An 18,597-nucleotide genomic window follows, 5' to 3' on the forward strand; every position below is an offset into this window, starting at 1 on the left:
TCAGGTGTAATCTTTGCCAGCTCTCTTTTTGATGGTAGGCATTAGAACATTCTCCTTGTATGACTGGTGGAGGAGAGCCAGGCGTGTTCTACTGATGCCGAAAGACAAATTCCAGATAAATATTTTTAGAGTTATTATACAATAGATGAGAAATGGAATTCTCCATCTAACCTCAGCTAATGTTATCTAGCTAACATCAAGCTTTAACTTGTTTCGTTTAGATGTGTAGCTAGCTAAATAATGAACCATAATCCCAAACCATAGAGTACTAGCAATACAAGCCGATTGTCATATCTAGCTAAAGTTAACCAAATATGTTCAATGCTAGCTAGTTAGCTAGCTAACGTTAGGCTATAACTTGAATGTGAAATGGCATTCTAAGAAAACATCCCTACCGTTACACATAGTTCATACACGTTGATCGCCGTTTCTTCCCCATCTCTGTCATCAGAAGACTCTACAATGTCTTCTTCAATGAAAATGTTTTTACCTAAATCAGGGATTTCCTCATCGTCTGATACATTTTTCAGAGTCAGTCAGAGTCAGCATGGCACGATCGTCCTCCAGAAAGTGGTCCATCACAACTTTTTATCACTGACCTTTGTTGATAGCGCCTGATAAATTCAGGGCAGCAATGTTATTGAGAGCAGTAGCAACATATTTGCAGTTCTCCATGGCTAACGTTGTATCTTTCAAAACAAACTGCAGTAGAAAGGATTATGTACGCATAACGAGCAGCTCATTTTATAGACACAAGATGCTACACCGCAGACCAATCTGAAACTCATCTCTCGGCATGTCCAGCACACTCATCCAGGCTGTATGACAACCGGACGTGATTGGGAGTCCCATAGGTCGGCACACAATTGGCTCAGCATCGTCCGGGTTTAGCTGGTGTAGGCCGTCATTGTAAATAAGAATTTGTTCTTAACGGACTTGCCTAGTTAAATAAAGGTGAAATATATACATTTTTTTTAAAAGAAAAAAATAAAAGTTGGTTATTAAGGCATATGAAAGTTCACATGTTCGGGAAGGCATTTCTGCCAAAAAACACATTTTGATAAAACGGCTCTGCAGTGAAGTCGTGACTTGCAACATAAGCCAAAACGGGTCACATATTTCTGCCTAAAAAGTCTCAGCTAGAGACACACAAGAATTCCCTTCATCACTGTAGAGAACCATTTCCTGGGACCCACTGTCTAGTTTGGCAAAGAATGTTTCCTCCAAGTCCCCACACAAACCATCCTCCTCCTATCTGGTTTGCCTTCTGCACTCTTCTGAACCTGAGTAACTTCACACACTGGGGATACCTCAAAACTCTCCCTGAGAGACTCCGCCCCCTGACACACCTGACCTTTCACTAGGGTTACACAAACCTGATCACTAGTGGACATTACAAGCATTTCCCTCCGCTAAATATGTGTGTGTGACCAATACATTTAGATTTTAATTGGTTTATCCTGTTTTAGGAATGCTATTTCTTGTTCAAGCCTCATATTCTTCCTCCTGACTCCTTTCCACCCGAACTAGCAACAAGAACTCAGTCCACTTCTCTCATAACAGCACTGCAACACCTAACTTGTTAAACTCCTCTGCTATTTCAACCTCCAGCATTTCTGCCACCTGACTTAAAACCTCTAACGCCTCACAAACCCGGATCCGGGAGCACCCCCATCACAAAAGCTGACTAGCATAGCCTAGCCTAAAGTTACAGGGATATCATAAAATAAAATGTTCAAAAAAGTCCAAGACACCAAATGAAAGATACAGATCTTGTGATTCAAGCCATCATCTCTGATTTTTAAAATGTTTTACAGGGAAGACACAATATGTAAATCTATTAGCTAACCACGTTAGCAAAATACACCACTCTCATACTCCACCATTTTCTTACTGCATCAGTAGCTATCACAAATTCGACCAAATAAAGATATAAATAGCCACTAACCAAGAAACAACCTCATCAGATGACAGTCTGATAACATATTTATTGTATAGCATAGGTTTTGTTAGAAAAATGTGCATATTTCAGGTATAAATCATAGTTTACAATTGCAGCCCCCATCACAACTGTCACTAAAATGACTAGAATAACTACAGAGACCATCGTGTATTAGCTAATTACTCATCATAAAACATTTCTTAAAAATACACAGCGTACAGCAGATGAAAGACACAGATCATGTGAATATAGCCAATATGTCAGATTTTCTAAGTGTTTTACAGCGAAAACACAATATAGCGTTCTCTTAGCTTACTACAATAGTCAGTCACACAGCAGCATTGATTCAAGGTAAAAATAGCAATAACGTTATAAACCACCAAACGCTATTAATTTTTTCACTAACCTTCTCAGAATTCTTCAGATGACAGTCCTGTAACATCATATTACACAATCCATATAGGTTTTGTTCGAAAATGTGCATATTTAGCAGCACAAACCGTGGTTATACAATGTGATCAGTAGCAACAGGGCATGCATTCTGGCCGGCGCCATCTTGGAAAGGCACCTACTCTTATCGAAAGCTATTCATAAACGTGACTAAAAAAAATACAGGTTGGACAGCAATTGAAAGACAAATTAGTTCTTAATGCAATCGCTGAGTTAGATTTTTAAAATTAACGTTATTAGACATACAGTGTGCGTTACAGCCAGACTAGTGCCGCAATAATGGCGGACAAATACGTTCACATTTTTCCACATAAATACGGAATAACATCATAAATAGCTCTTACTTTTGGACGAGCTTCCATCAGAATCTTGGCGAAGTGGTCCTTTGTCCAAAAGAATTGTTGCTTGGTTGTAAAAAGTCGTGTTCAAATTCGGAAGTAGCAGCTAACAAGTAGCTATACCAAACAGCATGCCCAAAACGTTATACTCAATACTAAGGAAATTCCGAAAATAGCAATATACTCGCATAAACTGATATAATTCGGTTTAAAATAACTTCGTTATGATGTTTCTAACACCTACAACACATTAAATTACAGACGGACATATATAAGGTCAATAACTGAGCGTTCCAAAATGCCATCCTGAGGTCTTGCTTTGCTTAATGGCGAGCGTTGAAAAGATAGGTCCTCTCGCTCCTTGGCCTTTTATAACCTCTGGGAACTACGCAGAAAGTCCATTCCACTTCTCATTGGTTACTGACATCCAGGGGAAGGCGGGTGCAGTTCATGTCGAGCCATAGGATACAGACAGAGCTTTAAACTGATCCGAGAGCAGAGCCTAGTTTTCAGACCTTCGCAGTTCCTGTCATGGATTTTGCTGCAGAGAGAGTTCTGTTTCACCCACAGACATAATTCCAACGGTTTTAGAAACTAGAGAGTGTTTTCTATCCAATAGTAAGAATAATATGCATATTGTACGAGCAAGAATTGAGTACGAGGCCGTTTACATTGGGTACACATTTGTGCTATGTCGAAATGGCACCCCCCTAGTGGCAAGAAGAACTTATCCTCGTTAGCTTGAGAAAACTCCAACTATCCTCTACCCTGCACAAAACACTGATGCTCAAACACCCCCATAGTCAACATCAGTACGCTAAAGAGAACCAACAAATCAACTGCCAAGTCACAGCCACTAGCTAACCAATACATGCACATATTCAAAGCCCCAGATATAACCAGTCTAAACAGGCAAAACTAAATCAGCATGCCATGCACAAATGCTACAAACTATAGCCACAGTTAGCCACTAGCCTAGAGCTAACATAAACGCATGCACAAAGCTACAAACTGTAGCCAGAGTTAGCCACTAGCCTATCGCTAACACAAATGCATGCACGAAAGCTACAAACGTTAGACACTAGAGCTTAGCGCTTACACAAAAGCATGTGCCACAGAGTCTTGCAGACTCTAAACTGGGAAATCAAATCCTGTAAAGAGCGGAAAAAAGCTATTAAAACTATAGCCAAAAACAGTCAACAAAATGTTCTTGGCCTTGAGCAAAACACCTTATCAGCCCTACAGTAGCTAACGACTACCAGCTGCAAGCAATTGGCTTACCCTGTGGCCTTTTGATATTTCTGTTGACAAAAACCATGAGCTATTTTGCTAGCCAGTAAACTGAAACTCACACAAACACTGCTTCAACCCTCTTTCTAGCATGCTAGCTCAACACAAACAGCTGCTACAAACTTTCTCAACAAATGCACAACCACACTACCGAACCATACCAGTTCACAACCACTCGGACTACAACCACAAATGCTAACATGTATTAACATTTATGCCAGACGAGCTCTCATATGTTGCGAAAGCAATATTGTTGCATTCGCTTTGTCTATGGGTCCTAGGCCTAGTTACATGGTCTGTAACCTGAATGAATGTGTGCATTCATGTGAGAAATCAGAGTATGCGCTTAGGTGTTGAATGTACATGTGCCCAGGGAGACAGCAACCTTACTTGGTCCAGGGCAAGCTCTGTCTCTCGACCTCTTGGTCGGCCAGTCTCAGATGGTGACAAAACATGAATATGCACAAAAACTAAAAATACCAAAGGCAAGCCCAAACTAAGCTGGGACACTGACTGACACCTTAGCAGCACCTGAAGTGCTTATCAATCGGCCTCAGCATCTGGACAAGGTTAATGATGCCCCCTGTGGGAATGGAGTGTGGAAGTGGTGTGTCCAAAAGGGTATTTTAACGAAGTTCAAATAGTTAATTATACACTGAGTGTGCAATGCATGCTTTTTCCATGACATAAACTGACCAGGCCTCCCGAGTGCCTCAGTGGTCTAAGGCACTGCACCGCAGTGCTAGCTGTGGCACTAGAGATCCTGGTTTGAGTCCATGTTCTGTCGCAGCCGCCCGCGCCCGGGAGATCCATGGGGTGGCGCACAATTGGCCCAGCGTCGTCCGGGTTAGCGGAGGGTTTGGCCGGCAGGGATGTTCTTGTCCCATTGCGCTCTAGCGACTCCTGTGGCGGGCAGGCGCAATGCACGTTGACACGTGTACAGGGGGAGTAACTGCAGGTCAAGAAGACACCGGATGAACACCAGAGGGCGTAGCAGGAGCAGATGTGACACAGTGTATGTTTCTATCAATATTATCCATGCATCAAGACACAGGAAATTGATTACTTTTGAATAATAATACATTTAATTTAATATGTCATCTAAGTTAAATTATGTAATCCGTTTCTGTTTCTGTTGGTGTGTTGGTGTTACGTGTCCCTACGAGGAGTGCGATCCCAGTATAAATGAAAATATGGGGATAAAAACGGCGGCGATGAAAAGCCAGTAAAATGGATTTTCTCTCAATTGTGGCAATATATCCTCCTCTGTGTATAACGTTGACACAAAACGTCCTTTTTTTGCCATCCAAGTATTCATGGTGAGGCTCGTTTTTGTGAAGACAATAATCCTATTTTTATTTGGTGGATGAGGTTCGTTTCACTAGGAATATGCTTATTGTGGTGGGGAGAAATGCATATACCTGTTATGAAACTTCTGAGATCAGCCACAGAGGAGAGCAATATGATCTCACTGCAACAACAAAAAAACAGATGACATTTTACACTAAAACGTATGGAGTATGTATATAAGATGGTATAGGTTCTTTCAAGATCACAGGGTCAAACTGTACTGTTACTGTATTGTTACTGTACATTTGCAGTCCACTTTGAATTGGAATGAGAGACCCACAAACACTGAGGTTCATGGTCTCCTGACACAGTGTGAAGTGCAGAGATTAGAAACGAGACAAATGTTGCTTTCAACAAGAAACATCACACATAATGTCCTTGGGTTCAGAGCAAATGAAAATAGACATGGAGATAGTGGGAGGTGAGGAAGCCAGTGAACTCCAGTGAAATAGGGCTACAATGACATCCCTGTGTACTTGTGTACTATAGAGAAATAACCCATCAGGCTGGTGAATGATATATATCTTGCCTTTGTTACCACGTCAAAGAAAAGATGAGCTAGCCGATTGATATCTGCCTGAATTAATATGATACAGGCAGAGGTGACAATCTGTTGTTATGACAGAAAAACAGAAAAACTCTTTACCACACTACTAGAATCCACTGACTGACTTGAGAGCAGTGGGTGGAGGTGAGTTCTAATGATGTGAAGTAATTTCCATAGAGTGCCCTTACTGCCTGGTACAGCATCCAGTGGCCACTGTAAGTCTGCTTACGTGCTGTGCTGCATCCAGCACCAGTGAGATGGGCTCCACAGGAGAGTACACACACTTTAAAGTGAAGGTGTATTTATATTTCCTGTTCAGTTTCATACAGCTAGTGTTCATAGTTTCCATTATATGTGGCCTGAGATTTGGGTATCTCTACAAGGCTATTTGTACTTAAAGTCGTTGTACAAAGATTAACATTTGAGCAATTTTACAACACGTCTACATTAATTAGTTTGTAACATACAAAATGTAGCAGGTCTACGCTTGTCCCTGGCATGTCCTTAGCCGCGGAATCATATCAAATTGAATTTTATTGTGACATGCGCTGAATACAACAGGTGTAGACCATACCCTGAAATGCTTACTTACAAGCCCTTAAACAACAATGCATATCAAGAAATAGAGTTAAGAAAATATTTTGTAAATGAAATAAGTAAAAAATCAAATAAAAAGTAACACAATAAAATTACATAACAATAACAAGGCTATATACTGGGGGTACCGGTACCAAGTCTATGTGTGGGGGTACAGGTTAGTCAAGGTCATTTGTACATGTAGCTAAGGGTAAAGTGACTATGCATAGATAATAAACAGCGAGAAGCATTTTATTAATTGTTCTGTAGTCTTGTCGCTTGGGGGTAGAAGCGTTTAAGGAGCCTTTTGGACCTAGAGTTGGCGCTCCGGTACTGCTTGCCGTGCAGTAGCAGAGAGAACGTCTATGACTTGGGTGACTGGAGGCTTTGACAATTTTTTGGGCCTTCCTCTGACACCTCCTAGTATATACAGTGGGGAGTAATTACTTAAAAATCATACAATGTGATTTTCTAGATTTTTTAGATTCCATCTCTCACAGTTGAAGTGTACTTATGATAAAAATTACAGACCTCTACATGCTTTGTAAGTAGGAAAACCTGCAAAATCGGCAGTGTATCAAATACTTGTTCTCCCTACTGTAGGTTCTGGGTGGCAGGAAGCCTGGCTCCAGTGATGTATTGGGCTGTACTCCTGAGGGGGAAAATGTGTTGTCATGCCCTCTTCACAACTGTCTTGGTGTGTTTAGACCAGGACAGTTTGTTGGTGATATAGACACCAAGGAACTTGAAATGCTCGACCCGCTATAACATCAAATTGATCAGAAATACAGTGTAGAAATTGTTAATTGTTGTCTTTACTATGAATTAAGTGATATATGACATGCTATTTTATCAAATTATTTCTCTGTAATTAATATTACCTGATTAAACTCATCATGTAAATAATTTAATTAACTACGAAGTCGGGGCACCAAGGAAGAATGTTTATAGAGCTGTTGTCTTCTGAATAAACTCTTAAAGACCTGGTAATCTTTTATATGAATAGCAGTCAATTTTTAATCGTCACCTTTTTCATCTTCACGAAACCTGGCTAACAAGTTGAATCAGTAATACAACATTTTGTTTAATTATTTATTTACTAAATAACTAAATAATCACACAGAATTACATATACACAGGGTGGATCATACATTGATTACTAATTATGTCATAAAAGAATACGTCCCTAGCGGACGAAACCGATATGACGGCTGGTTACACAAAGAAAGGGGGTTAGGTTTGAATGAAAGTGCGGCAAGACTGAGGAGCAAAAGGATTGGGTCTCTATCGGACCTTATGAAGCTATGCTATCGTAAATACAGAATCATATGCATTCTAAATAACCACCCACTCGGAAAAGGAAAATGCAAGAAATATATTTAATCTGAGCTGTACTTCGATAGATTGGTCAAAGATGGAAGGCTGGGTTTCCCAGCAGAGATCTCCCTTGTCCTTTGAAGAATATTTCTGACGAATATGTTGTAGTACCCTGTCGTTCTAAAGAGATTGTTCGTCCTTTCCTAGGCCACGCATGTTTACAGCTGCTGCTGATAACTCGACGTCTAGGATGTATCACTTCATAGTGAATAAAAGTTCAAAGTTCATACCAAGTTGCCATACTATAAACTCATGCTATATTCTGGCTGGTGTAGTCACATTCATCCTTCCAGCGTGGCGATCGTCACCTCCACGTTGAAATTCGCCCTTCTAAACGTATGGACATCAGTCCTCACGTCATCGGGAACACAATGTTAATTTCGTTAGGTTGTAGTCGTTCAACCATACGCAACCAGAGCTCCTGCTGAGGTTGGCTTAGTTCGCCGTGAATTGGGTCACGGGGGCTCTAATAGAAATGTATAAAAGGGGTTGGTTCATCATTTCCAACCAATGCCTATTCACGTGGGTCGTGGCCACTGACTGAGCCTATTTTACTTATGAAAACAATTCCCTAATTTTAAAAACTAAAATTACATTTCATATTTTCACAAATAGTTCCATATTTAAACATTTAAATTGCACAACAATTCCATGTGAAACTGAACTAGAATGTGTGGACTTTCCAAGAAACAGTTTGTGTCGTCCTATCATCAGTAATAATGTCTCAGGCGACAACTGATCTGACATCATATTCTTTAAGCACCAACAGATATTTTCAACTGGTTGGATTACATGAAGATTGTTCTTTTCCCCAACCTTTTGATGTTACAAAACTCTCTCTATGTTAACAAAGGGCTTTCCAAGAGTCCATTCTGTGGAGTGGAGAGAAAAAGGTGTAAAGGTATTTATGGGGAGTCATAAACCTCCCCCAACAGGACAACGTCATGACATAATGTTGTAAATGACTATTGGAGCTGGAAACGAATGATTTTTTATGGAATATCTACATAGGCGTACAGAGGCGCATTATCAGCAACCATAAGTCGTGTGTTCCAATGGCACGTTGTGTTAGCTAATCCAATTTATTATTTTAAAAGGCTAATTGATCATTAGAAAACCCTTTTGCAATTATGTTAGCACAGCTGAAAACTGTTGTCCTAATTAAAGAAGCAATAAAACTGGCCATCTTTAGACTAGTTGAGTATCTGGAGCAGAATTTGTGGGTTCGATTACAGGCTCAAAATGGCCAGAAACAAAGTAAATTTTTCTGAAACTCGTCAGTCTGTTCTTGTACTGAGAAATGAAGGCTATTCCATGCAAGAAATTGCCAAGAAACTGAAGATCTCGTACATCGCTGTGTAGTGCTCCCTTCACAGAACAGCCCCACATGCCCTGAATGACAGGTTGCCACTGGTTACAGCCTTATTCTAAAATCGAATCATTTGTTTTGTTTCTCATCCATCAGGAAGGAGATGTGTTCTGTCTCCTAGAGATGAACGTACTTTGGAGCGAAAAGTGCAAATCAATCCCAGAACAACAGCAAAGGACCTTGTGAAGATGCTGGAGGAAACACGTGCAAAAGTATCTATGTCCACAGTAAAACGAGTCCTGTATCGACATAACCTGAAAGGCCGCTCAGCAAGGAAGAAGCCACTGCTCCAGAACCGCCATAAAAGAAGCCAGACTATGGTTTGCAACTGTACATGGGGACAAAGTTCGTACTTTTTGGAGAAATGTCCTCTGGTCTGTTGAAACAAAAATAGAACTGTTTGGCCATAAATACCATCGTTATGTTAGGAGGAAAAAGGGGGAGGCTTGCAAGCCAAAGAACACCTTCCCAACCGTGAAGCACAGGGGTGGCAGTATCATGTTGTGGGGGGTGCTTTGCTGCAGGAGGGAGTGGTGCTCTTCACAAAATAGATGGCATCATGAGGTAGGAAAATTATGTGGATATATTGAAGCAACATCTCAAGAAATCAGTCAGGAGGTTTAAGCTTGGTCACAAAGGGATCTTCCAAATGGATCATGACCCCAAGCATACTTCCAAAGTTGTGGCAAAATGGCTTAAGGACAACAAAGTCAAGGTATTGGAGTGGCCATCAGAAAGTCCTGATCTCAATCCTATAGAAAATGTGTGGGCAGAACTGAAAAATGGTTTTCGTGCGAGGAGGCTTACAAACCTGACTCAGTTACACCAGCTCTGTCAGGAGGAATGGGCCAAAATTCACCCAACTTATTGTGGAAACCTTGTGGAAGTCTACCCGAAATGTTTGACCCAAATAAAACTATTTAAAGGCAATTCTACCAAATACTAATTGAGTGTATGTAAACTTCTGACCCACTGGGAATGTGATAAAATAAATAAAAGCTGAAATTAATCATTCTCTCTACTATTATTCTGACATTTCACATTCTTAAAATAAAGTGGTGATCCTAACTGACCTAAGACATGGAATTTTTACTAGGATTAAATGTCAGGAATCTGAGTTTAAATGTATTTGGCTAAGGTGTATGTAAACTTCCGACTTCAACTGTATATTAAAGGCCTGATTAGTGGAGTGCTGCAGAGATGGTTGTCCTTCTGGAAGGTTCTCCCATCTCCACAGAGGAACTCTAGAGCTCTGTCAGAGTGACCATCAGCTTCTTGGTCACCTCCCTGACAAAGGCCCTTCTCCCCCGATTGCTCAGTTTGGCTGGGCGGCCAGCTCTAGGAAGAGTCTTGGTGGTTCCAATCATCTTCCATTTAAGAATGATGGAGGCCACATTTTTTGGTACCCTTCCTGTGCCTCGACACTTTTCTGTCTCGGAGTTCTACAGACAATTCCTTCAAGCTCATGGTTTGGTTTTTACTCTGACATGCACTGTCAACTGTGGGACTTTATATAGACAGGTGTGGGCCTTTCCAAATCATGCCCAATCAATAGTGTACCACAGGTGAACCCCATCAAGTTGTAGAAACATCTCAAGGATGATCAATGGAAGCAGGATGTACCTGAGCTCAATTTAGAGTCTCAAACGTTCAAATAGCCTTGAATCTTCTGAGGCCTGAGGTATGCGTGAAGTGGAGGAAGATATGGTTATCGACTATACGTGCCAGGGAGAAACAGCTGATCCTTTCTGTAATAGCTTTTAAAATAACAGTTCTCCAATAGCTTAGCATGGTACTCAGATTCCAAGAAGCAGCAGTTCACCAGCACTCCCTGAAAGAGGTTAATATTCGCATTCTTAAAGGCTCCGCTAACCAGCCCAGCTCCTTTTGCTTTTAACACCCAGGAGTTTTCACTACATCTCAAGTTGTGTGTTACCAACATATCAGTGGTCTGGATGAGTGTGGCACAGCAGAGCAGTCTAGAACCAGTGCCAAGTGATAGAGAGGGTGAGAAGAGAACTGTCTGCCAGTCCTAAACTTCTCATCCTTGCATAAAATATTCCTAATCTGATTTCTTGGTGCTTGTAATGCTGGCACTGTATCAGTATGTTTAATCACTTGGTGACACATGAAAATGGAGGAAATAGATTATTATGGAATATACATTTACATTTAAGTCATTTAGCAGACGCTCTTATCCAGAGCGACTTACAAATTGGTGCATTCACCTAATGACATCCAGTGGAACAACCACTTTACAATAGTGCATCTAAATCTTTTAAGGGGGGGGGGGGGGGCAGAAGGATTGCTTTATCCTATCCTAGGTATTCCTTGAAGAGGTGGGGTTTCAGGTGTCTCCGGAAGGTGGTGATTGACTCCGCTGTCCTGGCGTCGTGAGGGAGTTTGTTCCACCATTGGGGTGCCAGAGCAGCGAACAGTTTTGACTGGGCTGAGCGGGAACTGTACTTCCTCAGTGGTAGGGAGGCGAGCAGGCCAGAGGTGGATGAACGCAGTGCCCTTGTTTGGGTGTAGGGCCTGATCAGAGCCTGAAGGTACTGAGGTGCCGTTCCCCTCACAGCTCCGTAGGCAAGCACCATGGTCTTGTAGCGGATGCGAGCTTCAACTGGAAGCCAGTGGAGAGAGCGGAGGAGCGGGGTGACGTGAGAGAACTTGGGAAGGTTGAACACCAGACGGGCTGCGGCGTTCTGGATGAGTTGTAGGGGTTTGATGGCACAGGCAGGGAGCCCAGCCAACAGCGAGTTGCAGTAATCCAGACGGGAGATGACAAGTGCCTGGATTAGGACCTGCGCCGCTTCCTGTGTGAGGCAGGGTCGTACTCTGCGGATGTTGTAGAGCATGAACCTACAGGAACGGGCCACCGCCTTGATGTTAGTTGAGAACGACAGGGTGTTGTCCAGGATCACGCCAAGGTTCTTAGCGCTCTGGGAGGAGGACACAATGGAGTTGTCAACCGTGATGGCGAGATCATGGAACGGGCAGTCCTTCCCCGGGAGGAAGAGCAGCTCCGTCTTGCCGAGGTTCAGCTTGAGGTGGTGATCCGTCATCCACACTGATATGTCTGCCAGACATGCAGAGATGCGATTCGCCACCTGGTCATCAGAAGGGGGAAAGGAGAAGATTAGTTGTGTGTCGTCTGCATAGCAATGATAGGAGAGACCATGTGAGGTTATGACAGAGCCAAGTGACTTGGTGTATAGCGAGAATAGGAGAGGGCCTAGAACAGAGCCCTGGGGGACACCAGTGGTGAGAGCGCGTGGTGAGGAGACAGATTCTCGCCACGCCACCTGGTAGGAGCGACCTGTCAGGTAGGACGCAATCCAAGCGTGGGCCGCGCCGGAGATGCCCAACTCGGAGAGGGTGGAGAGGAGGATCTGATGGTTCACAGTATCGAAGGCAGCCGATAGGTCTAGAAGGATGAGAGCAGAGGAAAGAGAGTTAGCTTTAGCAGTGCGGAGCGCCTCCGTGATACAGAGAAGAGCAGTCTCAGTTGAGTGACTAGTCTTGAAACCTGACTGATTTGGATCAAGAAGGTCATTCTGAGAGAGATAGCAGGAGAGCTGGCCAAGGACGGCACGTTCAAGAGTTTTGGAGAGAAAAGAAAGAAGGGATACTGGTCTGTAGTTGTTGACATCGGAGGGATCGAGTGTAGGTTTCTTCAGAAGGGGTGCAACTCTCGCTCTCTTGAAGACGGAAGGGACGTAGCCAGCGGTCAGGGATGAGTTGATGAGCGAGGTGAGGTAAGGGAGAAGGTCTCCGGAAATGGTCTGGAGAAGAGAGGAGGGGATAGGGTCAAGCGGGCAGGTTGTTGGGCGGCCGGCCGTCACAAGACGCGAGATTTCATCTGGAGAGAGAGGAGAGAAAGAGGTCAAAGCACAGGGTAGGGCAGTGTGAGCAGAACCAGCGGTGTCGTTTGACTTAGCAAACGAGGATCGGATGTCGTCGACCTTCTTTTCAAAATGGTTGACGAAGTCGTCTGCAGAGAGGGAGGAGGGGGGGGGGAGGGGGAGGAGGATTCAGGAGGGAGGAGAAGGTGGCAAAGAGCTTCCTAGGGTTAGAGGCAGATGCTTGGAATTTAGAGTGGTAGAAAGTGGCTTTAGCAGCAGAGAGAGAAGAGGAAAATGTAGAGAGGAGGGAGTGAAAGGATGCCAGGTCCGCAGGGAGGCGAGTTTTCCTCCATTTCCGCTCGGCTGCCCGGAGCCCTGTTCTGTGAGCTCGCAATGAGTCGTCGAGCCACGGAGCGGGAGGGGAGGACCGAGCCGGCCTGGAGGATAGGGGACATAGAGAGTCAAAGGATGCAGAAAGGGAGGAGAGGAGGGTTGAGGAGGCAGAATCAGGAGATAGGTTGGAGAAGGTTTGGGCAGAGGGAAGAGATGATAGGATGGAAGAGGAGAGAGTAGCGGGGGAGAGAGAGCGAAGGTTGGGACGGCGCGATACCATCCGAGTAGGGGCAGTGTGGGAAGTGTTGGATGAGAGCGAGAGGGAAAAGGATACAAGGTAGTGGTCGGAGACTTGGAGGGGAGTTGCAATGAGGTTAGTGGAAGAACAGCATCTAGTAAAGATGAGGTCAAGCGTATTGCCTGCCTTGTGAGTAGGGGGGGAAGGTGAGAGGGTGAGGTCAAAAGAGGAGAGGAGTGGAAAGAAGGAGGCAGAGAGGAATGAGTCAAAGGTAGACATGGGGAGGTTAAAGTCACCCAGAACTGTGAGAGGTGAGCCGTCCTCAGGAAAGGAGCTTATCAAGGCATCAAGCTCATTGATGAACTCTCCAAGGGAACCTGGAGGGCGATAAATGATAAGGATGTTAAGCTTGAAAGGGCTGGTAACTGTGACAGCATGGAATTCAAAGGAGGCGATAGACAGATGGGTAAGGGGAGAAAGAGAGAATGACCACTTGGGAGAGATGAGGATCCCGGTGCCACCACCCCGCTGACCAGAAGCTCTCGGGGTGTGCGAGAACACGTGGGCAGACGAAGAGAGAGCAGTAGGAGTAGCAGTGTTATCTGTGGTGAGCCATGTTTCCGTCAGTGCCAAGAAGTCGAGGGACTGGAGGGACGCATAGGCTGAGATGAGCTCTGCCTTGTTGGCCGCGGATCGGCAGTTCCAGAGGCTACCGGAGACCTGGAACTCCACGTGGGTCGTGCGGGCTGGGACCACCAGGTTAGGGTGGGCGCGGCCACGCGGTGTGAGGCGTTTGTATGGTCTGTGCAGAGAGGAGAGAACAGGGATAGACAGACACATATTTGACAGGCTACAGAAGAGGCTACGCTAAAGCAAAGGAGATTAGAATGACAAGTGGGCTACACGTCTCGAATGTTCAGAAAGTTAAGCTTACGTAGCAAAAAATCAATAAAATTAAAAATCTTATTGACTAAAATGATATAGTACTGCTGGCTGGTGGAGTAGCCTGGCTAGCAGTAGCTGCGTTGTTGAAAGTGAAGCTGGCTAGGTGACCTCGACAGTTTCTCTAAGTTTCTCTAAACTACACAATTATCATGGATACAAGGACAGCAAAGACAACTAGCTAACACTACGCTAATCAAGTCGTTCCGTTGTAATGTAAGTTTCTACAGTGCTGCTATTCGGTAGAAGTTGGCTAGCTAGCAGTGTTAGCTAGCAGTGTTGGCTAGGTAGGAGGACGGCAGCGCGGCAGGCGAAACTAGCTGGCTAGCTAACCGATAATTACTCAGAGTTACACAATTATCTTAGATACAAAGCTAGCAAAGAAAACTATGTAGCTAGCTAACACTACACAAAACAAGTCGTTCCGTTGTATTGTAATCGTTTCTACAATGCTCTTCGGTGGCAGTGTTGGCTACGTTGCGTTAATTTCGAACGAAAATAGCTCGCTAGCGAACCTCAATAACGACGCAATTATGTTTGATAAAGGACGGCTATGTAGCTAGCTAAGATCAAACAAGTCAAACCGTTGTACTGTAATGAAAATGAAAATCAGACCGTTGTGCTATAATGAAATGTAGTGAAAAGTTATACTACTATTCGGTAGACGGTGGACGTTTGCTAGCTGCTGGGCAGATAGCAGTGGACAACGAGACGACGAAATACGATAATTACGCAGTTATCTTTGATACACAGACGGCTATGTAGCTAGTTAAGAAGAAATTGCTAAGGTTGGACAAATTAAATCGTTGTACTATAATGAAATGTAATGAAAAGTTATAAAAGTTATACTACCTGCAGAGCGAATGCAGAGCGAATGCAAATGCGACCGCTCGCCCCAAACCGGGGCGATCAACACAGCATACAATCAAAGCTACCCTGAATAATGTCCCTCCCCTGAATAATTCAACACTATTTGAATGAGGGGAAACAAGCTATCTACTATCAGCAGTGTCCTTACATGGCTGCTTGTCTAGCTGCAGCCTCTCCCATGGGCAGCCTCCAGGTGATGTCAGACCAGGCCTCCACACAGCAGTCAGCCTAACATGTCCACCATGACTGTGGCGTCTTCAGCCCTCACTGTAGCCCTCACTGTACTGTACTGTACACACCACTGACAGTGAAATTAGTGTCATAAATATTTCATGATGTGCTTGTCTTAGCCATATTGATTCCAACTGCAGGCAGCAAACTCCCTTTGAAAATCTTTCCCTGGATGCAAGCCTGTCTGCCGCATAGCTGTCAAATCTGACCACACACAGAAACACATACACACACGCACTAGACGAGTGGATAATGGGGTTTTGCAGAGTGCGTGCGTGTGCGTGCATGCATGTGTGTGTGCATGTGTCTGTGTGACCAGATTCATGTAGCCCACCAGCATGATGGTTGTCACTGTTGAATGATTAATCACATAGTGTAGTGTTCGGGGAGGGAAGGCCCTCCCATCGTTCTCCTCTAAATTTAGTTTTACTTCAATGAAAAAGGCCTCCATTTTTGCAATCAACAGTGGTCTAGGCCAAGGCTCCTTTCACTAGCTCTTTTTCTCTCCTCAGCAGCAGTGGCTGAAACCAGTTTCAGCTGGACATAAGCTGTAAGTTTTATTGAGTTGCAATTGGCTGTCACAGATATCAAGCTCACGCAGGTCTCATCACCTCACACATTAAATTAACGGAGGACGGGTCCAGTCGGTAAATACATTTTAATTGCACATATCCGTGGCAGTTATATCAGACCCGACACAGATCGTGCCGCACCACCGTGCCACACCGTGCCACGCCGCCTGTCAGCAGGACAGCCAGTCAGGTGCAGAGGTGAGAGAGCACTCATACAGCTACCTCTGTACTGTGTACATGACTGCCTCCCTACGCCCACTCTGTGAGATGGGCTTCATGGCTGCTCTGAGTTTCTGTCCATCAGCTTAATGAAAAGGTATGTGTTATGTACTGTTCAACTCTAAGTGTATGTTACCAAAAATATTATGTCTGGATAACAGACAAGCACATGCAGTGCAGTGAAATCAAACTACCCAGTGATCATATAGTTCATCTTTCAGGTAATGTACAGGAAATTCAGTAGAGTAACAGAACATACTACAATGGCATACATACTTTAGATGCGGAACATGCTGGTGAAAATCCTTAAAAACGCTCAAAGTATTTATTTGTGAGTGAAGTTAACTAAAGGTGCAAATTGAGCAAATCTATAGTTTTAGATAAGAAAATCAGACCACACAAACACCTCCTAACTCATTGCATTATTAATTACTTCAACAAAAGAAACCATATCACCATTGTTAGTGAAGAGATCTTCTACATTCAGCCAATGTGGCTCAGCCTACTCTGGAACAGAACTTCATTAATAAAATGTTATGAATTCTTAGAGCATGATCGATAAATCACCAGCTTCACAATGGAGAGATTGTTTCTAAACATTTGACTTGTAGCTGTAATGGGCCACACTGGCTTGTTGCTCCCACACTGAGCTTTAATGCGATTTGTGTATTGGCAACATTGACATATTAAGTGTATCATCATAATCCTCCATCGTATTTTGGAGTTTACAGTCATATCATTAAGATAGTTGTGCATCACTTTTCCTGATCAGAGACCCTCCCCCCAAACCCAATGAGTTGTTGACATCATAGAATGTCATAGGCTACATTGTGCACTTTAAATTCATACAAGTCTATGCATGTATGTGCCCTGTGTTCTGTGCAGTGAGGTATGACTGCTATTTAGGTTGAGTCCTAAATCATATTTTTGGCTATCCAATTCCAATTCGCTTCCAATTTTCCTTTTCTCGTCATCTTATTGTCTGGTTGCTTTAACTTTCACTTTGTTGTGTCTTCATGATGGGACAATTTTTGTTTTGTATTATGGTGATATATTGTAGGTCTGTTACAGTGTTAAAACAAAAATCTGTCTTCTCTCTGGTGTTTTAGGCACGTCATCCCTCACCGCCACAAGGAGGCGATAGGGGGGATATATTTTTCAAAACCAACGCTCCTTAAAATATATTTAGGCATATACTCTTGGTCGAGCCTAATGCTTCAGTAGTCCGTCTAATTTAAAATGCTGTCTTAAAATCAAGAGTTCGAGTTCATCGAATCTTCCCTTGAGTCAATCAACAGCACTTTTCGAGCTATCTGTTTCCCCACAGGCGCGTGGGGCTGAAGAACTGCGTCCTCGCGGAGACAGCCGGCTGTCACTGTCTCTAGATGCGTGTTGAAGGAGCGCGCGGGAGGGGTCTGAAATCGAACTCTTGCTGCGAGAGATCATCATCGATTGCTGGAGTCTGCAAAGGCACTTCATCCAACACAACACAAATCAGATGTGGAGCTTTTCCAATGCAATATGAGTGACTCAACTCATGAGGGGTGAGACAGCACTGGGGAAGGTGTAGAACAGGGGAGGACAGAGAACCGTTTTGCAACCCCTTGGTGTTTACGAGTCCAGGATTCCGGGAAATGGAAGTTATTTTTGGCCATCTAAAGTAGAGCGAATCTTCAGAATTCCGTCGGACAAGGGGGAGGAAGAGCCGAAGTAACTCAGATGAGTTAATTGCAGCCTTCTGTCGACTAATGTTGCCACTCGAACATCCTTGAAATAGTCTGAGGAATCCGTCTTCACGGTGTTTTATTTGGCAGAAGTAAGAAAATACTGTCTTGTGCTCTAACAATTTAATTTCAAACGTTGTGAGCTGTTTTGAACTGGAGAGGCCGTGAATTATGCTCTAATACATTTTGAAAACAAACTCAAACATACTCAGACGAGTGGAAATACTTTATTGAAACCAGCCTCGATTGATAATCTGCTTCTTTTGCACGGATTATCAAAATCAGGTGAGTGCCAACCTGAACCTGAATAATACAAAATGTGCATCTAGGTGTGTGTTATTGCGCGCCCGTGCGCGCGTAATGCTGTAGAAGTTATGAGAATCA

At 43.6% G+C, this 18,597-nt stretch overlaps 1 protein-coding gene across 1 annotated transcript in view; it reads left to right on the forward strand.

Annotated features, from left to right (window-relative positions):
* The first annotated feature begins 17,614 nt into the window (after positions 1 to 17,614).
* The window catches only part of LOC129857858 (X-linked interleukin-1 receptor accessory protein-like 2), a 319,391-nt gene continuing 318,408 nt past the window's right edge, over positions 17,615 to 18,597 (forward strand). The window contains exon 1 of the mRNA XM_055926503.1: positions 17,615 to 18,498. The gene's annotated coding sequence lies outside the window, so the exon portion shown is untranslated. The remainder of the gene's footprint in view (positions 18,499 to 18,597) is intronic.

The sequence above is a fragment of the Salvelinus fontinalis genome, chromosome 6, assembly GCF_029448725.1.
Source record: "Salvelinus fontinalis isolate EN_2023a chromosome 6, ASM2944872v1, whole genome shotgun sequence".
In the NCBI taxonomy this organism is placed as follows: Eukaryota; Metazoa; Chordata; class Actinopteri; order Salmoniformes; family Salmonidae; genus Salvelinus; species Salvelinus fontinalis.